This window comes from Mustela nigripes, chromosome 4, assembly GCF_022355385.1.
Source record: "Mustela nigripes isolate SB6536 chromosome 4, MUSNIG.SB6536, whole genome shotgun sequence".
Taxonomy (NCBI): Eukaryota; Metazoa; Chordata; class Mammalia; order Carnivora; family Mustelidae; genus Mustela; species Mustela nigripes.
The window spans coordinates 120,567,458-120,585,693 of record NC_081560.1 but is presented as its reverse complement, the minus strand read 5'-3'; the positions used below and the strand labels follow the sequence as shown (position 1 = coordinate 120,585,693).

The window sequence follows — 18,236 nt, the reverse complement described above, 5'->3', positions numbered from 1 at the left end:
GTGTGTTTATACAGTGTGATGATATAAGTGAGAAAACATAAAACCCATTGCCATTTTTCATCATTATTGTTTTTGTTTCAAAAAACCTTGATATGCTGAAAAAGCATTTGACAAAATATAGCATCCCTTCCTGATCAAAACTCTTCAAAGTGTAGGGATAGAGGGCACATACCTCAATATCATCAAAGCCATCTATGAAAAACCCACCGCAAATATCATTCTCAATGGAGAAAAACTGAAGCTTTTCCGCTAAGGTCAGGAACACGGCAGGGATGTCCATTATCACCACTGCTATTCAACATAGTACTAGAGGTCCTAGCCTCAGCAATCAGACAACAAAAGGAAATTAAAGGCATCCAAATTGGCAAAGAAGAAGTCAAATTATTGCTCTTCGCAGATGATATGATACTATATGTGGAAAACCCAAAAGACTCCACTCCAAAACTGCTAGAACGTGTACAGGAATTCAGTAAAGAGTCAGGATATAAAATCAATGCACAGAAATCAGTTGCATTTCTCTACACCAACAGCAAGACAGAAGAAAGAGAAATTAAGGAGTCAATCCCATTTACAATTGCACCCAAAACCATAAGATAACTAGGGATAAACCTAACCAAAGAGGCACAGAATCTATACTCAGAAAACTATAAAGTACTCATGAAAGAAATTGAGGAAGACACAAAGAAATGGAAAAATGTTCCATGCTCCTGGATTGGAAGAATAAATATTGTGAAAATGTCTATGCTACCTAAAGCAATCTACACATTTAATGCAATTCCTATCAAAGTACCATCCATCTTTTTCAAAGAAATGGAACAAATAATTCTAAAATTTATATGGAACCAGAAAAGACCTTGAATATAGTTGGTGGCATCACAATTCCGGACTTCAAGCTCTATTACAAAGCTGTCATCATCAAGACAGCATGGTACTGGCACAACAACAGACACATAGATCAATGGAACAGAATAGAGAGCCCAGAAATAGACCCTCAAATCTATGGTCAACTAATCTTCGACAAAGCAGGAAAGAATGTCCAATGGAAAAAAGACAGCCTCTTCAATAAATGGTGCTGGGAAAATTGGACAGCCACATGCAGAAAAATGAAATTGGACCATTTTCTTACACCACACACAAAAATAGACTCAAAATGGATGAAGGACTTCAATGTGCGAAAGGAATCCATCAAAATTCTTGAGGAGAACACAGGCAGCAACCTCTTCGACCTCAGCCGCAGCAACATCTTCCTAGGAACAACACCAAAGGCAAGGGAAGCAAGGGCAAAAATGAACTATTGGGATTTCATCAAGATCAAAAGCTTTTGCACAGCAAAGGAAACAGTTAACAAAATCAAAAGACAACTGACAGAATGGGAGAAGATATTTGCAAACGACATATCAGATAAAGGACTAGTGTCCAGAATCTATAAAGAACTTAGCAAACTCAACACCCAAAGAACAAATAATCCAATCAAGAAATGGGCAGAGGACATGAACAGACATTTCTGCAAAGCAGACATCCAGATGGCCAACAGACACATGAAAAAGTGCTCCATATCACTCGGCATCAGGGAAATACAAATCAAAACCACAATGAGATATCACCTCACACCAGTCAGAATGGCTAAAATCAACAAGTCAGGAAATGACAGATGCTGGCGAGGATGCGGAGAAAGGGGAACCCTCCTACACTGTTGATGGGAATGCAAGCTGGTGCAGCCACTCTGGAAAACAGCATGGAGGTTCCTCAAAATGTTGAAAATAGAACTGCCCTATGACCCAGCAATTGCACTATTGGTATTTACCCTAGGTATTTACCCTAAAGATACAAACGTAGTGGTCCAAAGGGGCACATGCACCCGAATGTTTATAGCAGCAATGTCCACAATAGCCAAACTATGGAAAGAACCTAGATGTCCATCAACAGATGAATGGATCAAGAAGAAGTGGTATATATACACAATGGAATACTATGCAGCCATCAAAAGAAATGAAATCTTGCCATTTGCAACAACATGGATGGAACTAGAGCGTATCATGCTTAGTGAAATAAGTCAAGCAGAGAAAGACAACTATCATATGATCTCCCTGATATGAGGAAGTGGTGATGCAACATGGGGGCTTAAGTGGGTAGGAGAAGAATCAATGAAACAAGATGGGATTGGGAGGGAGACAAACCATAAGTGACTCTTAATCTCACAAAACAAACTGAGGGTTGCTGGGGGGAGGGGGTTTGGGAGAAGGGGGTGGGATTATGGACATTGGGGAGGGTATGTGCTTTGGTGAGTGCTGTGAAGTGTGTAAACCTGGTGATTCACAGACCTGTACCCCTGGGGATAAAAATATATGTTTATAAAAAATAAAAAATTAAAAAAAAACAACCTTGATATGGAGGTAACAATACATCTTTATAAAATTCTCCCATGACTCACCTAATGAGCACTAGCAAATAACACAAGATTTAATGAATCTGTTGTCTTTTATTTCAATAGTTCCCTAAACTAGCAATAGTTCATGAGCTGTGAATATATGTATATCCATGGCCTTTACATTTAAATTTGAATAATTTTAACAGTTGCATTCATGATACTTCTAAGGTTCATGTAGTGAAATAATAAGGAAAACATGAGTCTCTTGTTTTTAAAATTCCAGTGTATTTGAATTTTTGACATAATGTAACTGGAGTCTTTTATAAAAGAAAGTGATTTTTTTGGAGATATATTTGAAATTCTTCTTAACTGAAGTAAGAATCCAAAATATCTACAACACAACTTAGTTTTCTAGGTCATAAGCAGCTAACAGCTTTTTTGTGAACTTGGAAGGCCTTTTGAGACAAATGTTACTAAGGTATTAATTGAGCAACATCTCACACTGCATGACTCATCTTAAATCTTAAAGAAAATATTTCAGTTTCTCGAACTTTCAATCAATTGATACCTAATATTTTTAGAAAGACTTTTTGTTTTCCTGGTAACTGTTTGACAGTTTCATTGAAGACCTTTAACTTTTTTTATAAAATGCATTTTTTAATCTTTTTCATGTAATTATCTAACAAAATTGCCATAATTTAAATGACTTATTTTATCATCTATCTAAAAGTGAGTTTCTTTTTTTGTGCAAGTATCCAAGCCATTTTATAGCATGTCTAGATTATAAGCTCAGGCCCTATTAAAAAAACTTTTAAATGTGTTAGATGTTTAATTATCAAATTTACTCTGCATTTGCTAAAAATATCTCTGAATATCACCCACTTTATTATCTTTAAAAAAGTTTTTAGGGGTGCCTGGGTGGCTCAGTCAGTTAAACAGCTACCTTCAGCTCAGGTCATGATCCTAGCCAGGGTCTTGGGATACAGTCTGGAATTGGGCTCCCTGCTCAGAGGGCAGCCTGCTTCTCCCTCCACCTGTTGCTACCCCTGCTTGTGTTCTTGCTCACTCTCTCATACATGTTCTTTCTGTAGCAAATAAATAAAATCTAAAAAAAAAAAAAAAGAATTGTTTACACAGCAAACAAGCAGCTTTTTGATTTGTCCTATAAAGTGTAATTACCTCTGTTCATTACATTTTCACATATATTCTTCCAGTTTCTTTTTATCTTTACTGTTCCCATCAAAATACCAGACTCTTCCTTTTCAACTGGCTGCGCCAGACATATACCTTTATTATAAATTTGAAAATTTGCCCACACTAATATTAATGCCAAAAATAAATATATTATTATTAAAGTGTTTCAATTTAATTACCAATTATAATTTATACAGATAGCACTATAACATAGGCTGTCTAAATAAAAAATTTACATAAACATATTACAAAAATCACCCCAGCTGAACCTATCCTTTGATACTGATTCAACTGGTAGTGTACATAAAAGAAGGAAGTGCTATTCATCATACCCATTACAATGCAACAGTACCTATCTAATGCAATACTAGGGTTAAAGAGAAATGAGTCCTACCAAAACAATAAAACTGTGCTTAACAGAAAAATATTTTATACTGTTTGTTTTTAAACTGAAATTAATAAATTAATAAACTGAAATTAATTAAAACCAAATAAAATCAAACATTCAGTTTCGGAGTCTCACCAGTTTCTCAGTAACACTTCCAAGTGCTCATTAGCTACTGGGGCTAATGACTTCAACCGTGTAGCAAGCACAGCCCTAGAAACAAGATTTAATGCATCTGTTGTCTTTTATTTCAATAGTTCCCTAAACTAGCAATAGTTTATGCACACTGTTATCTTTGTCTGTATGGTGGAGACGATTCTCAATTCTCCCCCTACCTGCCACTGACTGCCTCCCACAGGGTGGAGCAGTTATCTTGATAGGACTGGCTTCCAGAATAGTGGTTAGGCCATGTCTGCTAATCTTTGACGGCTGGGTACCAAGAGTTCTCATGGTTGGTGTGGCTTTCTCTCTTAAACTTTTCCCCTGTGTTTTCTGCTCTTCTGCTTCCAGAATAAAGTGACTCAAGACCCAGCTCCTTAACGCAGACCAACCATTCTGAGCTCTCAGCTGTTCAGATAGCCTGGGGAGAATTTCGACTTAAAATAAACTTACTTCTTTCATCATGCAAACCATCTGGCAGTAAGAAGAGGGCGCTAAGGTAGAAGCTCCACTTGGTGCTTGAGCTCAGATCATCTGTGAATGTTGTCTTCCAGTAAGTTCCAAATGGGGCAGTTAGTAGGTAGTCAACCCCAAAAAAGGGAGGAACTAGTTTATCATGTTTGCCTCTTGTGACTATCTCCTTCTCAAGAACCTTATAGGGGTGGAATGGTTAGGCTCAGCAATCCTAGATTTCCTAGCTAAATACCACTTGATTATAGCCCAATGTTACACGTATTTCTAATAATTACCATTTTACTTTAATCTTGAGTTACACTGTCATCTTTGTGAAAATGACCCTGGAGAATAAGGATGGGCTCTTTTTATTAACTAATAAATACATGATACTTGGTGCAGGATTGTGTCTTTATCAAGACAGTGATACTGGTCTCTTTCCTGTCATGGCTTGCAAGGAGTCAGCTCATGGATCTGGGAGACCCAAAAATCGAGAGCTTCTTTGCACCCTAGCTGCTGTACCCAATGGCTCTGCGGCCGTCATCATGTCACAAAATGAATATATTGAGTTACACCAGAAGCACTATGGCTATTGTTTGGATTACCATGAGAAAAAGAAAGAAATAAGTTCGAGAGAGGCTCATGAACAAAGAAGGCAAAAAAGATGAGTGGTCTGAAAGCTAAGCTCTACCATCAACAGCGCCATGCCGAGAAATACAAATGAAATCAAAATGCATGAAAAGAGAAACACCAAACAAAAGAATGATGAAAAGACTCCAAAAGGAGCAGTACCTGCCTATCTACTGGACAGGGAGGGAGACACAAGCTAAAGTATTTTCCAAAATAATTAAACAAAAATGAAAAGAGAAAGAGGGAAAATGGGAAGTTCCTTTACCCAAAGTTCGTGCCCAGGGAGGAACAGAAGTATTAAAAATTATTCAAACAGGAAGGAGAAAGAAGAAAGCATGGAAGAGGATGGTCACTAAAGTCTGCTTTGTTGGAAACAGCTTTACTTGAAAACTACCTAAACAGGAAAGACCCATTAGGCCAATAGGCTGATGTTTCAAAAAGGCCCATGGAACACATCCTGAATTGAAATCACCTTTTGCCTGCCAATACTTGGTGTAAAAGAGAATCCTTCATCCCCACTATTTACAACTTTGGGTGTTAATACCGAAAAGTACTGTAATTGAGGTGATTGTGAGTGAGTTGGGCCTGTTGACACAAGGAGGCGAAGTTATTTGGGGAAAATATGCCCAGGTTACCAACAATGCTGAAAATGATGGATGCATAAATGCAGTCCTGCTGGTTCGACAGCGGTTTCAAATAAGTAATTCCTTATAATTACTGAAGCCTTCACACCAGTCGGAAGACTATCATGACTGTGGTGGTTCTGAATACTAACAAACAGCCTTACATATCTGCAGTCATCAGGAGAAATATTTATTTTATTGTGAAAAACATTATAATAGACTTTTATTAAAATTAAAAAAGACAATGATATTAATTATAGTGACAAATTTAAGGTTGAGAGAAGGAATTAATGAGAATATAAATAGATAATATTTCAACTTAAGCCAGAGTCAAAAAGGTCCCCTTAGAGGTCACATTTGATTTACGAATATCTCATAACATTGAATGAGGTTGTACAGTTCCTCATTCCATATCACCCTAAGGCCTATGGTTTAACCCTCTTGATCCCAAAAGTAATTAAGGTGTCCTGGGACACCACTGCCACCTAGTGGTAATTAAAGGAACAGGTTAATCCAGAATTGATTTCCTTATCATACCATTTCTTGTATACATTCCACTCTCTGCTGTTTTTCCATCCCCCCGCCTTAGTTAATGTCCTCTATGCTAATTTTTACTACATACACTGAAGGAGGAAATCTGATATGGTGCCTGGAAGTTCACATCTAGAGCTAGACTTTCAAGGTTCACCTCTCTGCTTCACCCCCTCCAACTCTAAGTCCTTAGACAAGCTGCTTAGTGTTTTTGTCCCTCAATTGCCTCATTTGTAAAATGGAGTAATAATAACACCAACCTCTTAAGAGTTGTTTTGAATACTTAATTATGTAATTTATGTGAAGTGCTAAAATTAAGAGCTGGAATACAAAAAGTGATCAATAAATGTCAATAAATGTCAACTGCTACCTACACATATCCCTTTTAGTCCCTTCATATTTTCCCTTTCTCTTCCTATTTTCGTTCTTTTTCCAACCCTCTCAAATAAATCTAAATCACATCTGATACATTATTATAATAAATGATTAGAGATATTACCATGTAAAAGGAAAATAATGTACTTTGAGATGAAATTAGAGGTGATGAACCCAACTTGTAATTTTGTGGCAATACTCAGAAGATCCTTTTAGAGTCTCAGTTAAAATTATCATTTGTTTCCTATTTTATTCTGTTCGAGCTGCTTTTAAAAAGTACTGCAGACTGCTGGTATATAAGCAACAGGAATTTATTTCTCACAGTCCAAGGTTAAGGAGCTGAGAGATTCAGTGTTGGGGGAGAGCCTGAGTCCTGGTTCATAGACTACTGTCCTGCTATGCCCTCAGTGATGACAGGGATGAGAGAGCCCTGCAGGCTCTCTTTTTTATAGGGGCACCAATACTACTCATTGAGGGCCTCACTCTCATGACCTCAATACCCCTCACTGAGGCTCCACCTCCATATGCCATCATGTTGGGCGTTAGGATTTCAATATATGAATTTGGGGGTAACACTTTTTAAACTTCCTCTTTTTAAAAATCATCAGCTGTCAAGAAAAAATTTTAAAGTATTTTATTACAATTTCTCTTTTTTAAAGTCAAATCAATGATTTAAAATTATTTGAATAACACAAAACATTAAATATTCATTTAATGTTTTGTGTTATTCAAATTTCTTGTAAAACCTTTAAACCAGAGACTATTCAAAACTTCTCCTTGGCTCCCGCCTCCTCCAATTCTATAAATGGCCCCAGACATAAAAATCACCCCTTTCATTTCTTCCTGTAGGTCCTTCCCAAGCATTTTTTCATTGCCTCAAATATTTAGAAAACTCCTGACTCTGGACCCTTGTGTTCTGGTCATGGTATCCAATTCTCCAACCCTGTGCTGGGGGGGCTTACAAATGTCCCTAGGGAATGGATGGCAGGGATCTGTTGTCTACACTAACAAAAGAATAGCCCAAGGCCCCTCTACCTTACTCCTTGGTCCTATCAAGAAGCTTCCTTTTCTCCAGTAAGGACCCTGGTCTACCTGCTCCTTTCTCTTTGGACCTGTTTTCACTAGTCTTATGAAGAGAAAAATTGTCTCTTGATGTTTTGGAAACTGAAGCAAAATCTTTCCATCTTAGACTTAGGTCAGGACTTTCTTTAAATTTCTGCTTCTGCTTCCCCATGGACTAAGCGTGCCCTCAGGGTTCAAACTAAGAGAAAAGAGAAATATAGAGAAACCAAAAAATTAATACATTGACATGTTAATCTGTCACATATTTATTTATGCATATAAATATATATATGATTTTTATCTTGACTTACCATTTTTCCCACAAATACAACCACTGTGTAGATATTATTTTTAGACTTTTTAAAATTTAACAATCCTCTTGACATAAATTTAAAATATATACATATATATTTTTAAAGATTTTATTTATTTATTTGACAGAGAGAGAAATCACAAGTAGGCAGAGAGGAGGCAGGCAGAGATGGGGGGGAAGCAGGCTCCCCGCTGAGCAGAGAGCCTGATATAGGGCCGATTCCAAGACTCTGAGATCATGACTAGAGCCGAAGACAGAGGCTCAACCCACTGAGCCACCCACGTTCCCAAATTTAAAACTATTTATGGAGCACTACTACATCGAATAACTAACGAGTTCATGACTTAGGAAATAAATACTCTAATGGTACTTTAAGAATGTCTTTTTCACTGTTTTGAAGTTCTAATGTGCCAAACTTAGCAAATTTTTTCAACTTTGCTATCTCTAAAATGCATGTGCTTTTTAAAAGTATTAACTTGCAAATGAACTTTATCAAAATAGTCTACTTCTAAAGAGGCAGCCTGTATTTATATTAGAATTTTTCTTAAACCTAGCTAATATTTACTTATTCTCTCAAGAAATTAATTGCTTCTAAAACTTCTTTTGTGGTAAGGTTCTAAAAAAACCACCACAACAAAGACAATTAGAATATACAATCATATTTTAAATCTTTCCTAAGTGTCTTAAAATATAATTTGATCTTTCTACGCAAAAATTTATATTTAAAAATTTTTGAAAGTGTTTTGCCATTTTCTTTTGTGATAAACTCTACATAAAGATTTTTCTCAGCAGTATCATTCACAAATCAAAGGACTATTTGTCTAAACAAAAGTGGAATTAAAAGTGAAACTATATTATAGTTTATGAATCAATTAGGATATATATTTAATTCTTACTTCCTGTGCTCAGTGCTATGCACAGAGCAAGTAGCTAAAGAAAACTCATTAACATAGACAAATACTAAAAGGCAAATTTTGTTAAGTTTTAAAGATAAAAAGCTCACTATAATACTGTGTGTCTTTTGGCTAATTCACAGACACATTTTTCTTTTGCGCAAAATAATTCCCACTTTTTTATTCACAATGTATACCTATGTAACTATTGATAGCTCTACAACCCTTGGACAAATCCTTTTGGAATAGTATTTGTAAATGACATACAAGTACCTATTCCAAGGGTGAACTTTTGCCAAACCAAAAAGTAAATTTAATTCAACTGTATTTTAAAATATTTAAATATTTTTTATAGAAAAGAGAAGTATAAATCAAGTCATCCTTTAAGTTGTACTGGGTTTATACAGATGGAGTCAGGGAAGTAGATTTTAGGGTAGCAATTGCTATGCTGATAACAATAAGTAAGTTGTGTTCTTCTTGTTAACTTAAATACTTCACTATTCATTAGTTTTCTAATAAACTCAATACTGCATCCAAATTACAAAGTAGAGTCAAAAGTTTGGATCCCTTGCATTTCACAACAGTCTTTGATCATCGACCTGAAAAATATTTGTATAGAACCGACTCACCTATAACCTTACATATATAGCCCACGCCTTTGCTACAGACATGTCTTTGGCCCGGAGCAGTGGAAGAGATGAAAGAAAACAAGAAATATGGTTTTCTGTTGCTTGGTCTTTATACTGTTGTAGCACTGAAAATACCACTGTACTTACAGTGGGCAAAAAAAAATTATTTTTAAGCCAGTCAGTAATTGGATATTCATCTAGGATATGAAATCACCCTTTATTTTTATTTTTTATTCTTGGCACAGTTAGCACTATGCCAGCATCTCCTGATGTGGTCTCGGGGTAAGCATTTTCACGATCTCATTTTTGCAATTACTATCTCTTTTTCCCAGGTAAGTGGTTAAAAAATGCATGCTGTGCATTTGTGGATTTTTTTTTTTTTGTCTTTCTTAAGGGCTAATTGGTTTACATGCAGTTTTCTGTGGTTAGCCACTGAACTTGGAAGCTGTCTTTTACCTTATGATTCATGGCATCCTTCTCACTGTATCAGGTCCTAGAGCAACTGTTCTGGTGTAGTTAGGCATATAATGATTTTCTCATCATTTCTGTTTTTGTTCCCCATTCTGCATCATTCTGGGTTTTTGCCAAGGTGAAAGGAAAAGCTTAAAATTAATGTAAAAGTTGTATCAACAATGTAAGCTGAAGGAGCAATGCCTAAAATCTAAATATTCACTGCTTGGCTTTTCTGGAACTCTCAGATATCACATAAATGCAATGGTGCAAAGGATTTAGGTATACTCCCATGGCTACTCTTTCCTATTTCCTTCCAGATTTCAACATAATTGTAAAATAATATAAGACTATGTACACCCACGTATAATTGGTCTTTAATTTTGACACTAAATTGGTCACTGTTTAGTGATACACACACCTTTCTCCTGGGTACTATGGAAGATATAATACTTATAAAAGATAAACATCTTCACAGAGGAACATGGTGGCAAGACCACAGGCACATCTTTGATTGCTGGGCAGGGTCCCAGTCTCTGCCCCTCCTTTTCTAAAAAAAAAAAAAAAAGAAAAAGAAAAGAAAAAGATCTGCATTGTATGATTCCTGGGGGAATTAAGGAACATTTGTTTAACACCTAAACAGTGCCTTCAATATAAATATTATAACATTAGGTACTGTTAGATCATTACAGAGCATTTCATTGATAAGTACTGAACTTCATGGGCTAGACTATGTGAGCATAGACATTTTGAGTGCAGTCAAGAAAGCTTTTATGGCATTTGAGCTGGGCTTTAATTGAAGAAAGTAGGGCCTAGGACAGAGCAGAATGAAAACAAAAGTAGAAGGTGATTTATCAGGAGAAACCATGAAGACCCACTTGACAGGGATGGGTGATGTGATGAGCAATGCCAAGTAGGATTGTATAAGGTGAAGACGAAAATTGGAAATGTGCTGAATTTTGTGTACTTGCCCGTGTAGTTTTTTAAATCTATAATATAAACTTAGAAACTCTTCAGAAAGCCTTTTCCTTTCTAAGGAGAGCCTAATGTCTTTCAACCAGAGACTCAATCCCAGGATCACAGATGATTCCTACACATTTTCATGGTCTTTGTCTGGACAACAGTTAAATTATTTCAACAACCAGTCCACTAAGATGAGAACTATTAAAAAAAAAAAACAAAAATACTTACCTATTTGAGAGCAATGGCCTTAAAAACACAGGAAAAAAGAAAAGCTGCTCTGAGGTAGGAGGAGGAGAATTACAGAAAAAGTGGGGTGCTGAATATTCACAGATACATTTACATCATCACAGTGGTGGAGCCTAAACAGAATGTGAGATCTATAATAACTAAGTCTGTGTGCTATTTTGCAGGGCTTTCTTTGTTCCTAATGTCCTACTTCCTTTCAAGTTCAGTTTTTCATTCTTTTTTTTTTTTTAATATGTCTTTATCCTCTCAAAATCTCAGAAAGATTGAAATTAAAAAAGTATGTATTTTTAATTTAGAAACATTTAAAAAAAAGAAAGATTGAACTTAGTTACCTCTGCACACATCTTTTTACATTTTATACAAATTAGATCTTATGGAGAAGATAATACCCAGTACCTTCTTGCTGCTTGGCCACTGCCTGGTCTAGGGTTCTGACTTGATTCACTGCTTGCCTAAGGACAGACCAGTGCATACCTGGAAGTCTTCCACTAATTCAATGGCATACCTCACTAATGACTGGCTAGACAGGCTGGTGTTTCTTTAAAATGCCAGCCATGTATGTAGCATTCTTTTACTCCCTGAAACACAGAAACCCTTGTACAAACATGGGCCAAGTCCAAACTCCATGTGATGTGTGTCTTATGTTATTCAAACATCTATTAGTTGGACAGAGTGGCCAAGAAGTCCTGGAAAATTATCCTACCCTCTACACATACTTACGTCAGTTCTCTCCAGAGTAGATCAATGTGTAATAAATGGCAAGTAACAGCATAATAGAATATGACTCAAAAAATAATAAACCAGCTTACCTGCTCAAAGCTCTCTTTTCAACCGACCTGAAAAAAGTCTGAAACTTCTGCCCACTTCTTACATGAAAGCATTAACTTCAAAAATATGTAAAAATGTGTTATTTATGAGTATAATGTGTCACCCATAATGACTAAGGGAATGGGACAGAGGACAGGTTACTTTTGTTCAGACAGATGGAAACATGGGGCTCTAGAGCATGATGAACTTTCCAGACACTCCAGGATAGACTCGCCATACACTGCAGTCCCACAGATAAAGAGGAAGCTCCTCAAAAATATTTGGATGGGAAAAGGTTCAATAAAAAAGTACTGGGCTATTGGAATGATCTGTATTTATTTTAAATATTGTATGTGGAATATATTTATAAAATATTAATTTGCCACTCCCAAGCTAGTAGAACCTTTAGATAAATCACTCTTATGTTGTACTGATCCACTGACATATGGACACCAAATACTGTAAGATCTTATTCAAGAACACACTTGAATACACCATGAATAATGTTAGCAATATATCCAATGTACTTTTAGATTTCTAATTAACAGTGCACAAATTTGAAAAACTCAATCTTATAATATCTATCTTTAAGAATACTTTTAGGGGTGCCTGGGTAGCTCAGTGGGTTGGGCCACTGCCTTCGGCTCAGGTCATGATCTCAGGGTCCTGGGATCGAGTCCTGCATCGGGCTCTCTGCTCGGCAGGGAGCCTGCTTCCCTTCCTCTCTCTCTGCCTGCCTCTCTGCCTACTTGTAATCTCTCTCTGTCAAAAAAATAAATAAAATCTTAAAAAAAAAAAAAAGAGAATACTTTTAGCTAAAGGTGTATGTTTATCCAGATAAATTAGTATGACTGAGGTAATTACAAGATTTTACAAAAAGTTATGATAAACTAATCGACCTATCAAGAATATAGGTTTACTTTACTTCCCTAAATACTCAATTGTTTTAAGTAAAACAGGTAGTACAAGGGAACGGATTTTAGAATGAAATATCCAGGGTTTGGGGTGCCTTGGTGGCTCAGTGGGTTTAAGCCTCTGCCTTCAGCTCCGGTTATGATCCCAGGGTCCTGGAATCGAGCCCCACATAGGGCTCTCTGCTCAGCAGGGAGCCTGCTTCCTCCCCTCTCTCTGCCTGCTTCTCTGCCTACTTGTGATCTCTGCCTGTCAGAGATCAGAGATATTTTTTAAAAATAAAAAAATAAAGAAATATCCAGGGTTTTTTGGTCTATATAAACACAAATAAATGCCATTTTATTTTATATTCAGAGGAAATGAGTTTTATTTTCATTCATTTGTCCAGCAGAGTTTATGAAAGAACTTTGTATTTTACTAATGAATTAATTACCAATAAATAATACCTACTATTCAGGGATGCCTGGTTGGCTCAGTTGGTTGGACGACTGCCTTCGGCTCAGGTCATGATCCCGGAGTCCCAGGATCGAATCCCACATCGGGCTCCCAGCTCCATGGGGAGTCTGCTTCTCCCTCTGACCTTCTCCTCGCTCATGCTCTCTCTCACTGTCTCTCTCTCTCAAATAAATAAATAAAATCTTTAAAAAAAAATAATACCTATTCAGTGCACAACTCTTGCCAATCTTGAAGATATATACATTTAAGTCACTACAGGACACAAAGACATAAATATATAAAACTTACCAAAGAGCAGGCTACAATAAACAATACTAAACACTACAAAAATAATGATGTTGTCAAAATACATTTCACTGAGGGTTCTCTCATACCATAGTCAGAGACTTGCCTAGTTTAGGGTTTAAAATATTTTTATGGATGCCAACCCACACTCCCAGCTAACCACATCACTTAGTGCTCTCAAACATTGGGTCAAAGGGAACCAAAAAGAGAATCTTTAGTTCACTCATCATAAATCCGTACAGCTTTCACTAGGGCATTTTATTTGAAAAAACAAAGGTAAGTGTGAAAGTATAGGCCCAACCCATCAGAGTTGGTTGGTGGACCTAGTCAGAATTTCAAAAGAACTGTTTGACGTCCCTCCAGAGATGATGCTCCAAAACCAGACAAAACTGGACAGACTTAAAAATCCAAGGAAAGCACATGCAAATTAGAGGTTTTACCAAATGTTGTAAACTTAGCCAAAGAGTTTGCTGAAGGTTACATAACTTGTGCCTTGTATTTTTCTCCACCAAGTACTGAAAAACTCTCTGGGACATCTCTTTTTCTCTAGCCTTATTAAATTTAAAGGGAACTAGAGGTTTTCTGGGTAGAATGTGGTAAAGCTGACAATTTGCATTAGCTCTTAGGCTTTAAACCTGATCAGTAACATTGTATGTGCTGACCCTAGGCCCAAATGTGCTACAATATATACAAATTTGTTGCATGTAAGAATTCCTGGAATCCCTGTAAAAAGCCTATGAAAGCTGTTAAAATCATTATATTGTTCACTTTTTGTTTGATAATAAGCGGGCACCTTTAACAGAGAATCATATGCCATATCCATATAACTTGACAAAATGACAAAGCTAGCTACTACCCAGCTTGAGTCTAAACCAAGCACATCCCTCCCTAAATTCTCTGAATGCACTTTCCACTATTTTTATCATACATTATTTTTAATAACTGTGCAGATAACTGAAGAGAAATTATCTAACAAATCTTTCAGACCACGTATACCTTGCCTTACAGTCATAAAATTAATAGCTTTTAGGTCTAGAAAGGGCATTACTGACAACTTAGCCCAACCACCGTATCTTGTTTAAGTGAGACTGTTGAGGCCTAAAGATATAACTGACTTACCCAAATCAGTTAATTGGTATATAGAAAATAATATTTATAATCTCTGTCACAGTAAACATTGATTAGCATTTTTCTGTTTTTCACTATTGTTGCAAATGCTCCACACACATTAACTAAGGTAATTTTTTCCCAACATCTTTATAACATGTCTTGTCCCCTTTTTACAAATGGGGACACTGAGATGCAGAGATATCAAGTTACGTGCTAATTATACTTATGGTGGATATAAGGCTCACATTCAGGTTTATGATCCCCAAGAACGCTCCTGATATCCATATTACAGTGTGGATTAGATTATCAAAATTTCATGAAGATTTAATTGAATCTTTATTGTTCACAAAATGCAGAGAGAAGATTGCCCTAAATATGGAAAAAACAACTGAACTCAAAGCAACCCGATTTAAATATCACTTCTGCAGATCAATTTTGTAAGAATTTTTTCAATTGACAAGTACTTCTAAGTGAAATTGCTAGACGCACGATGCAATTCTTGGCAAAGGAGATGTGAAGATGATCACTGTCCTTGGATGTAGTCAAAGTTACTTTGTTTTCCTAAAGATTCAATGATTGTGTAGGAAACATAACTGAGAAGTTGAGAGAAAAATATGATACAGGGAAGCCTCATAGGAAAAGTTGAGAAATGACACTAGTTATATATTCACATGGCACTATTTATACACTGAAACCAAAAATATTAAGAACTAATTACATTTTCTATTTCATATGGTCTTAAGTTAAGGTGACCCTATTTTCAAGGTAAAATCTTGATGTAACTGTATTTTTCAGGATGCATCAGCTTATTTAGAAAAATAAAAAAAGGAATATCATTTCCCTTTTGAGAATTAAGTCTGAGAAAACATACTAAGTTCAACCCAAAATACTGTCACTTGACATACATAATTTCTGTGTATCTTGACTCAGAATGCCTTTCCCAGTGTACATTTAAATGTAATATTTTAATCTATTTTATTGCTTGAAAGGCAGTGATTTTTCTTCTTCAGAGTGATCTTTACTACCCTTTGGCTTGGTTCGATTTTACAGGAGGCTCCAGTCAACTTTAATTTGAGCTATTTTAACATTTTACTACAGTTCTCACCCCTTTTGAGAAAGAATTTATTCCTCCTTCAAAATTTATGAGATTCCTTTACAACTTCTTTCTGAAAGAAAAATCAGGCAGCTTGCAATTAATTCCCTAACAGATAGTTTATGAAATTAGTGCTGACTCTGTCCCTTCCTTTGCCGTAGTTTGTGAGGCCCTAAAATGTCATTTAAGAGGTGAGATTATAAGCACTTCCTCCTTCAGGAAAAAGCAAGAGGAAGTATAAAAGCCTAGGAAAATGGCTCTTCCACCGGCATTGTGAGTGGAGTGGGTGCGTCCCCTGTGAGTTGTGTTCTCTCAAAATAGAAGGCGGCAGCTCGTTAGGTTCTAAATTTGAATGTGGTCTCGTGAAAGCGAGTCGATTCACATCCGGAGGAATCTTCTGGAAGCCCTGTCCCCTGCCTGCCACTCACTCCCTGGGGCGCGCTGAACAGCAGGGCTCCTCGTCATGGGGAGCCCTCAGCCACCCGAGTGCTCAACAGGGACGAATCTAACAATATGACGTAAAGTCGTCCACCGGAAGGCAAGAGGCTCTGCCACCTTGCTTTGCCCTGACCCGGGCCCAGCCTCAGTTTCCTCAGTGAAGAACACCTACCTGTCCTACGGGCGCGGCACGCAGGGCCCCGTCCCCACCTCTCAGTTCTGCCTTCGCTCTTTCACAGTCTTGGGGGGCTGAGGCACTCCTAAAAACGGAGGATGGCGGGCAGTCGCAGCCCCTCCAGGGGTTCCCCTGTCTGTGCTTTCAGTCAGCAGCGCCTTCAGCTCCCCCACCTCCCGGTCCCGCGGTGTGGGAGCCCACTGATCTCCTTCTGACCTCACGTCAGAGGTCAGCGGTAATTTACCCTGCGTCCCACACCTACGTCACCACGCCTGCGTCACTCGCCTCACCTCAGAGTTCAGCAGTAGGCTGTGTCGCTCGCCTCACCTCACAAGTCAGTAGTAACCTATGCTCGTGTCACCATGCCGGCCTCATTCACTTCCGGACAGGAGTTAACAGGATTCCATGGCTGCTTTGCATCCCCTGCGGCCTTCATGTCCTGGCAGAGGTCAGTAATAGTCTGTCCCTACGTCGAATGCCCACGCACTTCGCCTCACCTTCTCACGTGGGCATTTTCTCATCTCCCACCATTTTATCATTCCCGCCATGCACAGAAGCGTGAGTGCAGTGTAGTAAAACACTTTGAGAGAGAGGAAGAGACCGCACTCCATCATTTCTATTCCAAGATGTTGTTGTATTATTAGTTACGGTGGTGAATCTCTTACTGTGCCTGGTTGGTAAATCCCACTTGCCGGGGTGGCTGTGCAGGAGCAAACACCATCTACAGGGCTCCCTATTATCAGTGGTTTCAGGCATCTATGGGGGGGTCTTTGATCTTACCCCCATGGATAAGGAGGGACTACTTGGGCCATATTATTTAAAGATCCCTTACAACTCATGCAATTTTCTAAGAAACCTTTGAAAGTGCGGGTCGAAAATGGACAACAAAATCATAAAACGAAATATATATGACCAAAAAAAAAAAGTACTAAAGCTAGCAATGAATCATTCTTGATTTTTTTTCTTGCTTTTCAAATTTAAAATTCTGAAAAAGAAGTTACGTAAGTTGTGATAACTTTCTGTGATAGCTGGTTTCAGAGGTTATCTCTATGCAATGAAGGGGAAAAGGGGGGAAAAAAACAAAACCATGACATGACCCCCCGGACCATAAACAGACTATTTGAATGTAGGCATCCTCCAGCGTTTCAAAAGCCCCACTGCCCTTCTTCCCAAAGCAATACCCATTGATTCATTCCAACACTCTCTCTGAGCCCAGACTTGGATATGGAACTGCAAAATGTTAATCACCCCGCTAACCATCTACCTCCTTCACCTCACCACCCCTTTTAGAAGTAAATAATTTCACTTTCTCTGAGTTGCCTGAGGCTCATACAGATGACTCTTATCCAAGACCAACCCTTGGCAGGTGGTGTAGATCATCCCTGACTAATTCTCTCTGCCTCTGAGGCCTGTGCTTCCAACCACTGCTTATATTCTCCCCAAAATAAGAACAAGAGAACCTGGAAGAACATAATCCAAACTGACCCAAACATTTCTTTTATTCATTTCATACAGTCCTTGCCCCTTGCCAGGAAGTGTTCCAAATGGAGGGGCAGCAGTGGTTAATAAGACAGAGATCTAGTATGTGCACTTGTGGGGAGATAATAGGATCAGCAAACAAAATATTAAGTATATTGATTAAAAAAATAAAGCAAAGAAGGTCAGTGTAGGGCACTATCTCTGAGA

At 37.6% G+C, this 18,236-nt stretch overlaps 1 pseudogene; it reads left to right on the top strand.

Moving 5' to 3' along the window:
• The first annotated feature begins 5,104 nt into the window (after positions 1-5,104).
• LOC132016403 (ribosome biogenesis protein NSA2 homolog) lies at positions 5,105-17,112 on the top strand (annotated as a pseudogene).
• Positions 17,113-18,236: the final 1,124 nt, after the last annotated feature.